The sequence below is a fragment of the Heterodontus francisci genome, chromosome X (assembly GCF_036365525.1).
Source record: "Heterodontus francisci isolate sHetFra1 chromosome X, sHetFra1.hap1, whole genome shotgun sequence".
NCBI classification, from domain to species: domain Eukaryota; kingdom Metazoa; phylum Chordata; class Chondrichthyes; order Heterodontiformes; family Heterodontidae; genus Heterodontus; species Heterodontus francisci.
Genome location: NC_090421.1, coordinates 5,267,648 through 5,280,652, shown reverse-complemented (window position 1 = coordinate 5,280,652; position 13,005 = coordinate 5,267,648). Strand labels below are relative to the sequence as shown.

Sequence of the window (13,005 nt, the reverse complement as noted above, 5' to 3'; positions counted from 1 at the left end):
GGACTGAGATGAGGAGAAATTTCTTCACCCAGAGAGCAGTGAGCCTGTGGAATTCACTACCACAGAAAGCAGTTGAGGCCAAAACATTGTATGTTTTCAAAAAGGAGTTAGATATAGCTCTTGGGTCTAAAGGGATCAAAGGGTATGGGGCGAAAGCAGGAACAGGTTACTGAGTTGGATGATCAGCCAGGAACATAATGAATGGCAGAGCAGGCTTGAAGGGCCAAATGGCCTACTCCTGCTCCTGTTTTCTATGTTTGTATCTTCAAGGCTGAGATCAATAGATTTTTGAACTGTAAGTGAATCAAGGGATATGGGGATAGGGCAGGAAAGTGGAGTCGAGGTAGATCAGCCATGATCTTATTGAATGACGGAGCAGATTCGAGAGGCCGTATGGACTATTCCTGCTCCTATTTGTTTTATTATTGCAGCGGTGATATTTGGGCAGTGAATGTAACTAATGTGAAATCTGCTTAAAATGAATCATTAACTCAGAATTTACAGGAAGTCACAAACAGCTGATCAGCTGTAATACACAAAGGTTCAATGGGATGAAACCTTTGGAGGTGTGAAGAAATTATCGAAAGATCAGCATTTAACCCCATTTCTGCTACGAGCAGTCCACCAGCGACAAGCAGAGGCTGAAGTGTTCTATAGAATGCACTCAAGCCACAGGAGGGTGTGTATTATAGTACACTGCTCAATTCATGATAGTCTGCTTCAATTTATGGAGGCTGCAGTATGGGATTTCCAATTCTCAACTGTGTGGTGTTGTGCAGTAGGATATGTACACTCTGCTGCTGGTAGTCTATGGTATTCCACATTAAGAGACTATAATTTTAACTCTTTGACCCATAGATGTTTCCTATAAAAAGGGCATCAGTCATTAACTAGCTCCATAATCAGGAAGCTGTGGGATGCAATTTTTAATTCTTTGGCCTACACAGGCTGTAAGTACGTGACAGTCTGTACCAGTTTCCAGCAAGTATGATCACTGAGACTGTGGGGGTGGAAGAGGAGAGAGAGGAGTACATTGAGGCCAGAGTGTTCAATTCTATGACATCTCATTTGAAAAATATGCTGGGTATTGAAGTAAAATACCACAAAGTAGTAATCACTCTACCCCCAACAAGCAAGAGGCTTAACAGAGTAGTTTGCATCTTCAAACACAAAACTGATATTGTACGTACTATATTTCTTATGGTTAAAAGGTGAACAAAAGTAATTCTTGACAATAAAAGGGAAATTGTTTTTGTTGGTAGATACACAATGAGGATATTTATGATGCACATTGAATGAAAGGAGCAGCAGGGATTTAAACCATCTCCAAGACAATGCAAAGTAGTGCATTTATGAGTTATCTATTTTGCCTTTATTGAAATATTTAGTAAAAAAGTAGAGCAGGGGAGAATGGCAATATGTTATATGAGACACACACGGCGGGGGGTGGGGGGAAAGAGAGAGAGAGACCTCATGGCAGGGCAGTGAGTGATAGGTGACCAACGCTGGGACATGCTCACATCTGCAAGCAGCAGGGGGGCATTGGCATATGGCTGGCATCGTGTCTGCCCATTTCCTTGGCTAGAGAACCCGCACAGCACCAAATAAAAATTTTAAATGGGACAGAAATCTTAATTCTGTGATCTTATCGTATGCACCAGACAGACAATGCTGTACACCTGCACATTATCTCCCCAGAAACCTGCAGTAATGGCATCACAAACTAAAATCCCACATGAGCATCAGAAAATCATGGTGTCCTATCACTTTACTGCAAAAAGCCACAAGGCACTAGAAAAAAAATTCTCTGTCCATATTGAAAGAAGGGTTTCTTTTTTTTAAAAAAAAGAACTCAATAAAGCTGGATTTTTTTTTTTATAAAAGCATCTAAAACACGAGGACAGCAGTAAGGTGCAAAGAAAAAAAAAAAACATGCTACCAACCTCCTGTGTGAAACACGCCAAGAGCTTCCTTATGTCAAACAGCCCACCGGTATGAAACCATTAGCAACAAAAAACAGGAAGGCTAATAAATGGAACAACTTAAATTCCGACAAAGATAATTATTGTGTTCAAAGGTAAACTACTTCACTTTTTGTTCTCTTGGATTGTCAATGCCAACAGATCCCTGAATTTGATTGCAACCTTTTAATTGTAAATTGTAATCAGGATTCTCTTCTCAGTTCTTCTTTGGCCTCCTTATCTCGAGAGACAATGGGTAAGCGCCTGGAGGTGGTCAGTGGTTTGTGAAGCAGCGCCTGGAGTGGCTATAAAAGCCAATTCTAGAGTGACAGGCTCTTCCACAGGTGCTGCAGAAAAATTTGATTGCCGGGGCTGTTGCACAGTTGGCTCTCCCCTTGCGCCTCTGTCTTTTTTCCTGCCAACTGCTAAGTCTCTTCGACTCGCCACACTTTAGCCCCACCTTTATGGCTGCCCGCCAGCTCTGGCAAACGCTGGCAACTGACTCCCACGACTTGTGATCAATGTCACAGGATTTCATGTCACGTTTGCAGACGTCTTTATAGCGGAGACATGGACGGCCGGTGGGTCGGATACCAGTGGCGAGCTCGCTGTACAATGTGTCTTTGGAGATCCTGCCATCTTCCATGCGGCTCACATGGCCAAGCCATCTCAAGCGCCGCTGACTCAGTAGTGTGTACAAGCTGGGGATGTTGGCCGCCTTGAGGACTTCTGTGTTGGGGATACGGTCCTGCCACTAGATGCCAAGTATTCTCCAGAGGCAGCGAAGATGGAATGAATTGAGACGTCGCTCTTGGCTGACATACGTTGTCCAGGCCTCGCTGCCATAGAGCAAGGTACTGAGGACACAGGCTTGATACATGCAGACTTTTGTGTTCCGTGTCAGTGCACCATTTTCCCACACTCTCTTGGCCAGTCTGGACATAGCAGTGGAAGCCTTACCCATGCGCTTGTTGATTTCTGCATCTAGAGACAGGTTACTGGTGATAGTTGAGCCTTGGTAGGTGAACTCTTGAACCACTTCCAGAGCATGGTCGCCAATATTGATGGATGGAGCATTTCTGACGTCCTGCCCCATGATGTTCGTTTTCTTGAGGCTGATGGTTTGGCCAAATTCATTGCAGGCAGCCGCAAACCTGTCGATGAGACTCTGCAGGCACTCTTCAGTGCGAGATGTTAAAGCAGCATCGTCAGCAAAGAGGAGTTCCCTGATGAGGACTTTCCATACTTTGGTCTTGGCTCTTAGACGGGCAAGGTTGAACAACCTGCCACCTGATCTTGTGTGGAGGAAAATTCCTTCTTCCGAGGACTTGAACGCATGTGAAAGCAGTGGGGAGAAGAAAATCCCAAAAAGTGTGGGTGCGAGAACACAGCCCTGTTTCACGCCACTCAGGATAGGAAAGGGGTCTGATAAGGAGCCACCATGTTGAATTGTGCCTTTCATATTGACATGGAATGAGGTGATGATACTTAGTAGCTTTGGTGGGCATCCAATCTTTTCTAGTAGTCTGAAGAGACTACGTCTGCTGACGAGGTCAAAGGCTTTGGTGAGATCAATGAAGGCAATGTAGAGGGGCATCTGTTGTTCGCAGCATTTCTCCTGTATCTGACGAAGGGAGAACAGCATGTCAACGGTCGATCTCTCTGCACGAAAGCCACACTGTGCCTCAGGGTAGACGCGCTCGGCCAGCTTCTGGAGCCTGTTCAGAGCGACTCGAGCAAAGACTTTCCCCACTATGCTGAACAGGAAGATTCTCTTCTCAGTACATCATTGGTTAACTGTGGAGAAGAATGAGAAGACAGCTCACTTTCTTATACTGTCCTGCAAAGTTCTACTGGATGCGACATACCCACAAAATAAAGAATACAACCTACATTTATATAGCGTTGTTAATGTAAGATGTCCCAAGTTGCTTAAATTGACACCCAGCCAAAGGAAGAGACATTAGGACAGATGACCAAAAGCTTGGTCAAAGCAGAAGATTTTGGGGAGTGTAATAGAGGAGGAGAAAAAGGTGGAGGTTTAGGGAGGGAATTCCAGAACTTAGGGCCTTGACAGCTGAAGGCACAATTGGCAATGGTGGGGTGAAGGAAGTGGCATTTGAACAAGCACCACGATTGGAGTTCTGGAAGGATTGTAGTACTGGAGGAAGTTGTCGAACTGCAAGACCATGGAGAGATCAGAACATGAGGATGGCAATTTTAAAATCCAAGTGTTGGTGGACCAGGAGCCAACATAGGCTTAGTGACCATAGAAATGATGGATGGACAGGACTTGGAGAGAGTTCGGACATAGGAACATAGGACTTAGGAGCAGGAGTAGACCATTCAGCCCTTCAAGCCTGCTCTGCCATTTGATAAGATCGTGGCTGATCTAATTGTGATCTCAACTCCACTTTCCTGTTTGCCCCCCATAACCCTCAACTCCCTTGTCTATCAAAAATCTATCTAACTCAGCCTCAGAATAACTGACCAGAAGGTCATGGAACAAAGGCAAACAATATGTTAATGGTGTGCTGAAAGACAAAGCATTAGTACAGATAGGGTGTTAATGGACTGAAAACTGAACAGCCACAAGCACAAACATGAAAAAAAACAGTGGGTAGGCACAGTAGAAACAAACTGAACAAACTAAAATAAAACACAAAAAATAAAAAGAAAAAGAAACTAAAAGTAAAATGGGGGGCCCGTCATTCTCCGAAATTATTGAACTCAATGTTCAGTCCGGCAGGCTGTAGCGTGCCTAATCAGTAAATGCAATCGCAGGAGGTGTCATACCTGCCCATTTACCTCCTCTCTCCTCACTATCCAAGGCCCCAAACACTTCTTTCAGGTGAAGCAGTGATTTACTTGTACTTCTTTCAATTTAGTATACTGTATTCGCTGCTTATAACGTGGTCTCCTCTACATTGGGGAGACCAAACGCAGACTGGGTGACCGCTTTGCAGAACACCTCCGCTCAGTCCGAAAGCATGACCGGTTGCTGGCCATTTCAATACACCCCCCTGCTCTCATGCTCACATCTCTGTCCGGGGATTGCTGCAGTGTTCCAGTGAACATCAACGCAAGCTCGAGGAACAGGATTTCATTTACTTATTAGGACGCTACAGCCTGCTGGACTGAACATTGAGTTCAATCATTTCAGAGCATGATGGGTCTCCCTTTTTACTTTTATTTTTAGTTATTTTTTCTTTTTTGGTTTTATTTTAGTTTGTTTCTACTGTTTTTTTCATGTTGTGCTTGTGGCTGTTCAGTTTTCAGTCCATTAACACACTATCTGTACTCATGCTCTGCCTTTCAGCACACTATCAGCATATTGTTTGCCTTTGCTCCATGACCTTCTGGTCAGCTATTCTGTGACCTTGTCCTATCAACACCTCTTTTGTTATATCTTGCCCCACCCCCGCTTTACTTGCTTAAAACCCATTACATTTCTAGCCTCTGCCAGTTCTAATGAAAGGTCACTGACCTGAAACGTTAACTGTGCTTCTCTCTCCACAGATGCTACCAGACCTGATGAGTATTTCCAGCGTTTCTTGTTTTTATTACTAATTGAATTGCCTGAAATATTACTGAAGAACTACAAGTGAATGAACAGCTACCAATAATTACCAGAAGGAAAACCAATTAAATCAAATATATATTTGAAAATGCTTTCAATCACCATCTCATCTGGTCACTATTGTTAGGCGATAGTGGCTGAGCAGCTGGTGTAGAAGGGAGGGTTTCAGATATCTGGACCATTGGGCTCTCTTCAGGGACAGATGGGACCTGTACAAGAAGGACGGGTTGCATCTAAACTGGAGGGGCACTAATATCCTGGCTGCAAGGTTTGCTAGCGTCACTCGGGAGGGTTTAAACTAGTGTGGCAGAGGGGTGGGAACCAGAGCAGTAGGACAGCTAGTGAAATAAATGAGGAGGACATAGTAAATAAGGCCAGTAGCACTAAGAGGAAGAGCAGGCAGGGAGATGTTGCTGAGCACAGCGGGAATGGTGGTCTGAAGTGCATTTGTTTCAATGCGAGAAATATAACAGGTAAGGCAGATGAACTTAGAGCTTGGATTAGTACTTGGAAATATGTTGTTGTTGCTATTACAGAGACTTGGTTGAGGGAAGGGCAGGATTGGCAGCTAAATGTTCCAGGCTTTTGAAGCTTCAGGTGGGATAGAGGGGGATGTAAAAGGGGTGGGAGAGTTGCATTACTGGTTAAGGAGAATATCACAGCTGTACTGCGGGAGGACACCTCGGAGGGGTCATGCAGCGAGGCAATATGGGTGGAGCTCAGGAATAGGAAGGGTGCAGTTACGATGTTGGGGGTTTACTACAGGCCTCCCAACAGCCAGCGGGAGATAGGGGAGCAGATATGTAGACAGATTTTGGAAAGATGTAAAGGTAACAGGGTTGTGGTGGTGGGTGATTTTAACTTCCCCTATATTGACTGGGACTCACTTAGTGCTAGGGGCTTGGATGGGGCAGAATTTGAGAGGAGCATCCAGGAGGGCTTCTTGAAACAGTATGTAGATAGTCCAACTAGGGATGGGGCCATTCTGGACCTGGTATTGGGGAATAAGCCCAGCCAGGTGGTCGAAGTTTCAGTGGGGGAGCATTTCGGAAGCAGTGACCATAATTCCGTAAGTTTTAAAGTATTTGTGGATAAGGATAAGAGTAGTCCTCGGGTGAAGGTGCTAAATTGGGGGAAAGCTAATTACAACAATATTAGGCAGGAACTGAAGAATTTAGATTGGGGGCGGCTGTTTGAGGGTAAATCAACATCTGACATGTTTGAAAGACTCCCACGTCAGCTGATTAGAATCCAGGACCAGCATGTTCCTGTGAGGAAGAAAGACAAGTTTAACAAGTTTTGGGAAGCTTGAATAACACGGGATATTGTGAGCCTAGTCAAAAAGAAAAAGGAAGCATTTGTAAGGGCTGGAAGGCTAGGAACAGATGAAGCACTTGAGGAATATAAAGACAGTAGGAAGGAACTTAAGCAAGGAGTTAGGAGGGCTAAAAGGGGTCATGAAAAGTCATTGGCAAACAGGATTAAGGAAAATCCCAAGGCTTTTTATACATATATAAAGAGCAAGAGGGTAACCAGGGAAAGGGTTGGCCCACTCAAGGACAGAGATGGGAATCTATGTGTGGAGCCAGAGGAAATGGGCGAGGTGCTAAATGAGTACTTTGCATCAGTATTCACCAAAGAGTAGGACTTGGTGGATGATGAGCCTAGGGAAGGGAGTGCAGATAGTCTCAGTCATCTCATTATCAAAAAGGAGGAGGTGTAGGGTGTCTTGCAAAGCTTTAAGGTAGATAAGTCTCCAGGGCCTGATGGGATCTACCCTAGAATACTGAGGGAGGCAAGGGAAGAAATTGCTGGGGCCTTGACAGAAATCTTTGCATCCTCATTGGCTACAGATGAGGTCCCAGAGGACTGGAGAATAGCCAATGTTGTGCCTTTGTTTAGAAGGGTGGCAAGGATAATCCAGGAAATTATAGGCTGGTGAGCCTTACGTCAGTGGTAGGGAAACTATTAGAGAGGATTATTCGGGACAGGATTTACTCCCATTTGGAAACAAACAAACTTATTAGCTAGAGACAGCATGGTTTTGTGAAGGGGAGGTCGTGTCTTACTAATTTGATTGAGTTTTTTGAGGAAGTGACGAAGATGATTGATGAAGGGCAGTGGATGTTGTCTATATGGACTTTAGTAAAGCCTTTGATAAGGTCCCACATGGCAGACTGGTACAAAAGGTGAAGTCACACGGGATCAGTGGTGAGCTGGCAAGATGGATACAGAACTGGCTCAGTCATAGAAGACAGAGGGTATCAGTGGATGGGTGTTTTTCTGAATGGAGGGATGTGACTAGTGGTGTTCCGCAGGGATCAGTGCTGGGACCTTTGCTGTTTGTAGTATATATAAATGATTTGGAGGAAAATGTAGCTGGTATGATCAGTAAGTTTGCGGACGATACAAAGGTTGGTGGAGTTGCGGATAATGATGAGGATTGTCAGAGGATACAGCAGGATATAGATCGGTTGGAGACTTGGGCGGAGAAATGGCAGATGGAGTTTAATCCGGACAAATGTGAGGTAATGCAGGTGGGAGGTATACAGTAAATGGCAGAACCCTTAGGAGTATTGACAGGCAGAGAGATCTGGGCATACAGGTCCACAGGTCACTGAAAGTGGCAACGCAGGTGGATAAGGTAGTCAAGAAGGCATACGGCATGCTTGCCTTCATTGGTCGGGGCATAGAGTATAAAAATTGGCAAGTCATGTTGCAGCTGTACAGAACCTTAGTTAGGCCACACTTAGAATATTGCGTGCAATTCGGGTCGCCACACTACCAGAAGGACGTGGAGGCTTTGGAGAGGGTACAGAGGAGGTTTACCAGGATGTTGCCTGGTCTGGAGGGCATTAGCTATGAGGAGAGGTTGGAAAAACTCGGATTGTTTTCACTGGAACGACGGAGGTGGAGGGGCGACATGATAGAGGTTTACAAAGTTATGAGCGGCATGGACAGAGTGGATAGTCAGAAGCTTTTTCCCAGGGTGGAAGAGTCAGTTACTAGGGGACATAGGTTGAAGGTGCGAGGGGCAAAGTTTAGAGGGGATGTGCGAGGCAAGTTTTTTTTTTTAAAAACAGAGGATGGTGAGTGCCTGGAACTTGCTGCCAGGGGAGGTGGTGGAAGCAGATACGATAGCGACGTTTAAGAGACATCTTGAAAAATATATGAATAGGAAGGGAATAGAGGGATATGGGCCCCGGAAGTGCAGAAGGTGTTAGTTTAGGCAGGCATCAAGATCGGCACAGTCTTGGAGGGCCGAATGGCCTGTTCCTGTGCTGTACTGTTCTTTGCTTTAGCCCATGCAATTAATCACAGGGTAATCTATTGCACAGGCTAATTGGAAATGATTTTTTGGCAACATGCCTCCTCCAGTTATTACCCATTTCTGCCCAGGCAGGCTCAAATGTGCAAAAGTGCTTTAATCCCAGAAAATTGTCCAGGGTCAGAAGGGGAGCCTGGGGGCACACAGAGTTTGCACCAGAAAGATGTACCAGGGTTTCACAAAAGCAGAAAATCATGGCCAATATTACTGAAATAAGCAGCACATGAAGACATATGAAGCAGGCAGGCAAGAAAAGACCTGCTGGTTCATCAAGCCTGCCCCACACTCATGATGGCTGGAGCATGGCAAGTGATCGAAACCAGTCCAGATCGAAACCAGTCTAGGAGAGCACATTGACCAAGTGTATGCTATCTGATTATCCACTTACCTTCTATATGATGCATATCTCTGCCCAGTTGAGAACCGGCCCAGCACCCTCTTGAAGGCACGCTGTCAGGAAAATAATTCACCAAAAAGTCATTAATTTTAATCATCTGCTAGATTTTTCCCTTCCAGCCACTTGTCCCTCTCTGGAGGCTGATGTTGGAGTATGGCTGCAGTTCCTGGAGTTGGTGCTGGGGTTTTCTAGCTCCTGTGGGTAAATTCTGCATAGGTGACAAAGATCCAACTGGGAGTGTGGGGCAAATTGTACCCACCAGATTAGATTCAACCAGGGATGAGGAGAGAGCTCACTGAGGGGGAAGTAAAAATATAATGTTTTTAAAATTTTGTTCTTGGGATGTGGGCATCGCTGGCAAGGCCAGCATTTATTACACATCCCTAGATGCCCTTGAGATGTTGGTGGCGAGCTGCCTTCTTCAGCTGGTGTAGGTACACCCAGAGTGCTTTTTTTCGGTAATGGTTTGATACAACTGAGTGGCTTGCTGGGCCGTTTCAGAAGGCAGTTAAGAGCTGGATCTGGAGTCACATGTAGGCCAGACCAGGTAAGGACGGCAGATTTCCTTCCCTGAAAGACACTGGTGAACCAGACACGTTTTTATGACAATCTGGTAGTTTCATGACTAATGAGACTAGTATTTTATTCCAGATTTATCAATTGAATTTAAATTCCCCCAGCTGCTGTGGTGGGATTTGAACGGATGTCTCCAGAGAATTAGTTCAGGCCTCTGGATTACTAGTCCAATAACATAACTACAATGCTACCATCCCCCCAGCACATGGAACTATAGCACACCAAAGGATGTTTCTAAAAGTCAGATTGTAAAGGTACAGAATAAATATACTCAATTAAAAATAGGAAACTACTAGTAGTTTTGGAATGTCATGGATAAATAAAAAGGTTAGAAACCAATTAAAGTTGTAGAAGGTCTATGATGACTATAAGGATAACGATAAACTAGAAGAGAATGAGAAAATAAGGGTTATAAGGGGGATAAGAAAGCTAGGAGGGAATACAAGAATATTAAAAAAATCAAAAAGGAACAGTAAAGTATTTTACAAGTGTAACAGGAAAAACAATTGTTAAAAATGAGGTGGGACCTGTGTCAGATACCCCTTTAGTGACATATATATGTAGGATTAAGTTTAAAATGATTATGGTATTTGTTTTCTTTTTAACTTATAAATGACTGATGGGTTTGTGCTGTAGTTAGAAATAATTAAACAGTTAAAGTTGTGCATTTCCGGGATACGTTGGGGTTGAACAGTGTAAAGTCATCCTATACTTGGAAGTTTAATAAAAAGATTCTTTGAACTTTACAAAGGAAAACGCCCAGTTTCATGTCTTTTGCACATGCAGCCAACAGCTCTCACCTCTCAACTTTGATGGCTTCACTCTTAGCTCTGCCTCATCTATTTATATTCTTGGCCTCATCATCTTCTAACCTCTAATGGAACTCCTACATCTTCATTATTAAAGCTACCTCCAAGAAGTTTATTATCTCAACAACTCTTAACTCTTGCTAAAGATCAAGTTCAACCAAGTCTTTAATTCTGCTCCCATAATCACAAGACTTTTCCAGCATTTCCTCAAATTGCTGGTCATTTCAGCAACAATCTTTCTCCCAACTAGCTTCCAACCCCTCATTTTCTCCAACTTCTCATCTCAGACTTTGAGGTAGAAATTCATTGAACAGTACTGCAAAACAGCCACCAGTTATAAACCATCAGATATTCAATTCCATTGTAGGACCAAAGATGGAGACAATATATTATGCAGGGCTGTGATGTGCTTATGATCAAATGACAGCATCATATTCAAGGATCCCGATCATTTTGTTATTTCCTTGATTGAACGAAAGACTATTTCTTCTCTTAATCTGTTTTAAAAGTGGGATCAGAAACATCCTCATGACAATGTTTTATATCATGACAAAAATAGGGCTATGACATACAAAAAGCTTATCCAGCTTCACACATTTAGCAAGTACAGGAGGCACTGAATCAGACAGCAGCTTCCAAGCTCAACAAAAACACAAGTCTCTGCTGCCCTCAGATGTTAGGTCAATTCAAAACAAGTGTCATCAAAAGTGAGAGTACCACATGCTTTCCATTAACAGCATCCTCTCACTGTAAAAATGTTTCTGGTTCTAAATTACCCATGTTTCCTTGGTCTGTTGCACTCCTTTTGTTATTAGATCATCTATTTAAACCCCCTTTGGTGTTTAACACACAAGAATACATCAAAATTCTGAACTGGTCAAATCCACAATGCATCACCTGTTGCATTATCCACAAAGTCTTTAGACAAAAGATTTCCCTACCCCCACCCAGAAATGTCCTTCTTGGAAGCACAACTCTCAGAACAGATGACCAGCTTTTAGTAGTATTGGTACCTCAAACCCATTAAAGCACTCAAATGGCAAACTCTAAATTAATACTTTAATTAAACAGAACCAAAGAGGCAAGATCTTTTGCAAAACAGGAGGTAAAAAAAATTCCCAGAGAAGTCTGTGATGGTGTTTTTCAGTGGTTATTAGTGAGGTTGTATTCACGGGTATGGTAGTGGTTGGCCTCTTGGCTATTGAAGTTGTGTGTGTTTTTGGAGCAGGAGGGCGTTGATGTTATGCGTTTTCGACATGCTTGCAAGATAATTTGCACTTTGCCTGGGAAAGTCCCTCAATGCTGACTTGGAGAATCATTGTTCTCGGACCTCTGGCATGTTCCCTGGCGCTCAAGAGGGCTATGGTGACTTGAGTTGTTGCTCTGAAGACTGGGAAATTATTAAATTGATATTTGGTTGCTGGCATTAGTCGTGATTTCTCACTTAACAGCATGAAGGCTGCCATCTTCCACTTCAATGGCTGGCAAAACTGCACATGCATGCCATGGAATCCAGAAGCATCCCATGAGCATGGCAGGAAACAATCATTGCCATACTCAAACCAGGAAAGCTGACCCACCACCCTGGAAGTTATAGGCTGATATTACTCCCTTGTATGATCTACTGGAATGCATTATCCTTTGGAGAATCAGCACTCGTCGAGTCTGTAAACCCCAAAGAACAAGCGGGATTCCAACCTGATCGCAGTTGTTGTGAGCAACCTTTAGCCCTTGCAACGCACAGATACGTGATTCTAGTAAAAATCCATGACTGATGCAGCCGTTGTTGATCAGTCATTGGCCTACAAGACGGTTTGGATTAAAGGACTGATGCTGAAGCGTACGAGGATCATCCCTGCCTCAAAATACTATGCCTGCTATGGATGACACTGAGCAAATCGGTGGCTATGTATCCAATTGGTGACAGTCAACTCACCATGGTTCCTCACCAATGGACTTCCATAAGGCTCAGTACTTACGCTGATGCTCTTCAATGTCTACGAGTGACATGCTGCCAAATTGCGCAGAATTGCATATGCAGATGACCTTTCATAGCAAGCGGCCACCTTCAAGGACATCAAGTCCACCTTGAATGGGGCTAAAACACCATGGAGGAATATCTCCAGAAATGGAAGTTCAAGTCAAACCCCCACAAATCACTGGATTTCATCTCGATAATGGAACGCTAAGCAAACCCCAGAAGTGACTTTGTGGCAATACTGTGCGACGTGACCCTGCTATGACTTAACATGCCATTCAGCTTCACTCCAAGATAACATTCCATGACCACCTGAAGTAGCCAAAAAAGTGAAACAAGGGTCAACCCAGTCCAGAAAGTGGCAAGAACAAGCCAG

General features: G+C 43.9%; 1 protein-coding gene across 1 annotated transcript in view; it reads right to left on the bottom strand.

The window, feature by feature from the left end:
- Nucleotides 1-13,005, bottom strand: part of ikzf4 (IKAROS family zinc finger 4) — a 233,941-nt gene that overhangs the window by 204,106 nt on the left and 16,830 nt on the right. The window contains exons 3-4 of the mRNA XM_068024609.1: nucleotides 9,258-9,319; nucleotides 1,944-3,758 (exon numbers count right to left, since the gene is read on the bottom strand). The gene's annotated coding sequence lies outside the window, so the exon portion shown is untranslated. The remainder of the gene's footprint in view (nucleotides 1-1,943; nucleotides 3,759-9,257; nucleotides 9,320-13,005) is intronic.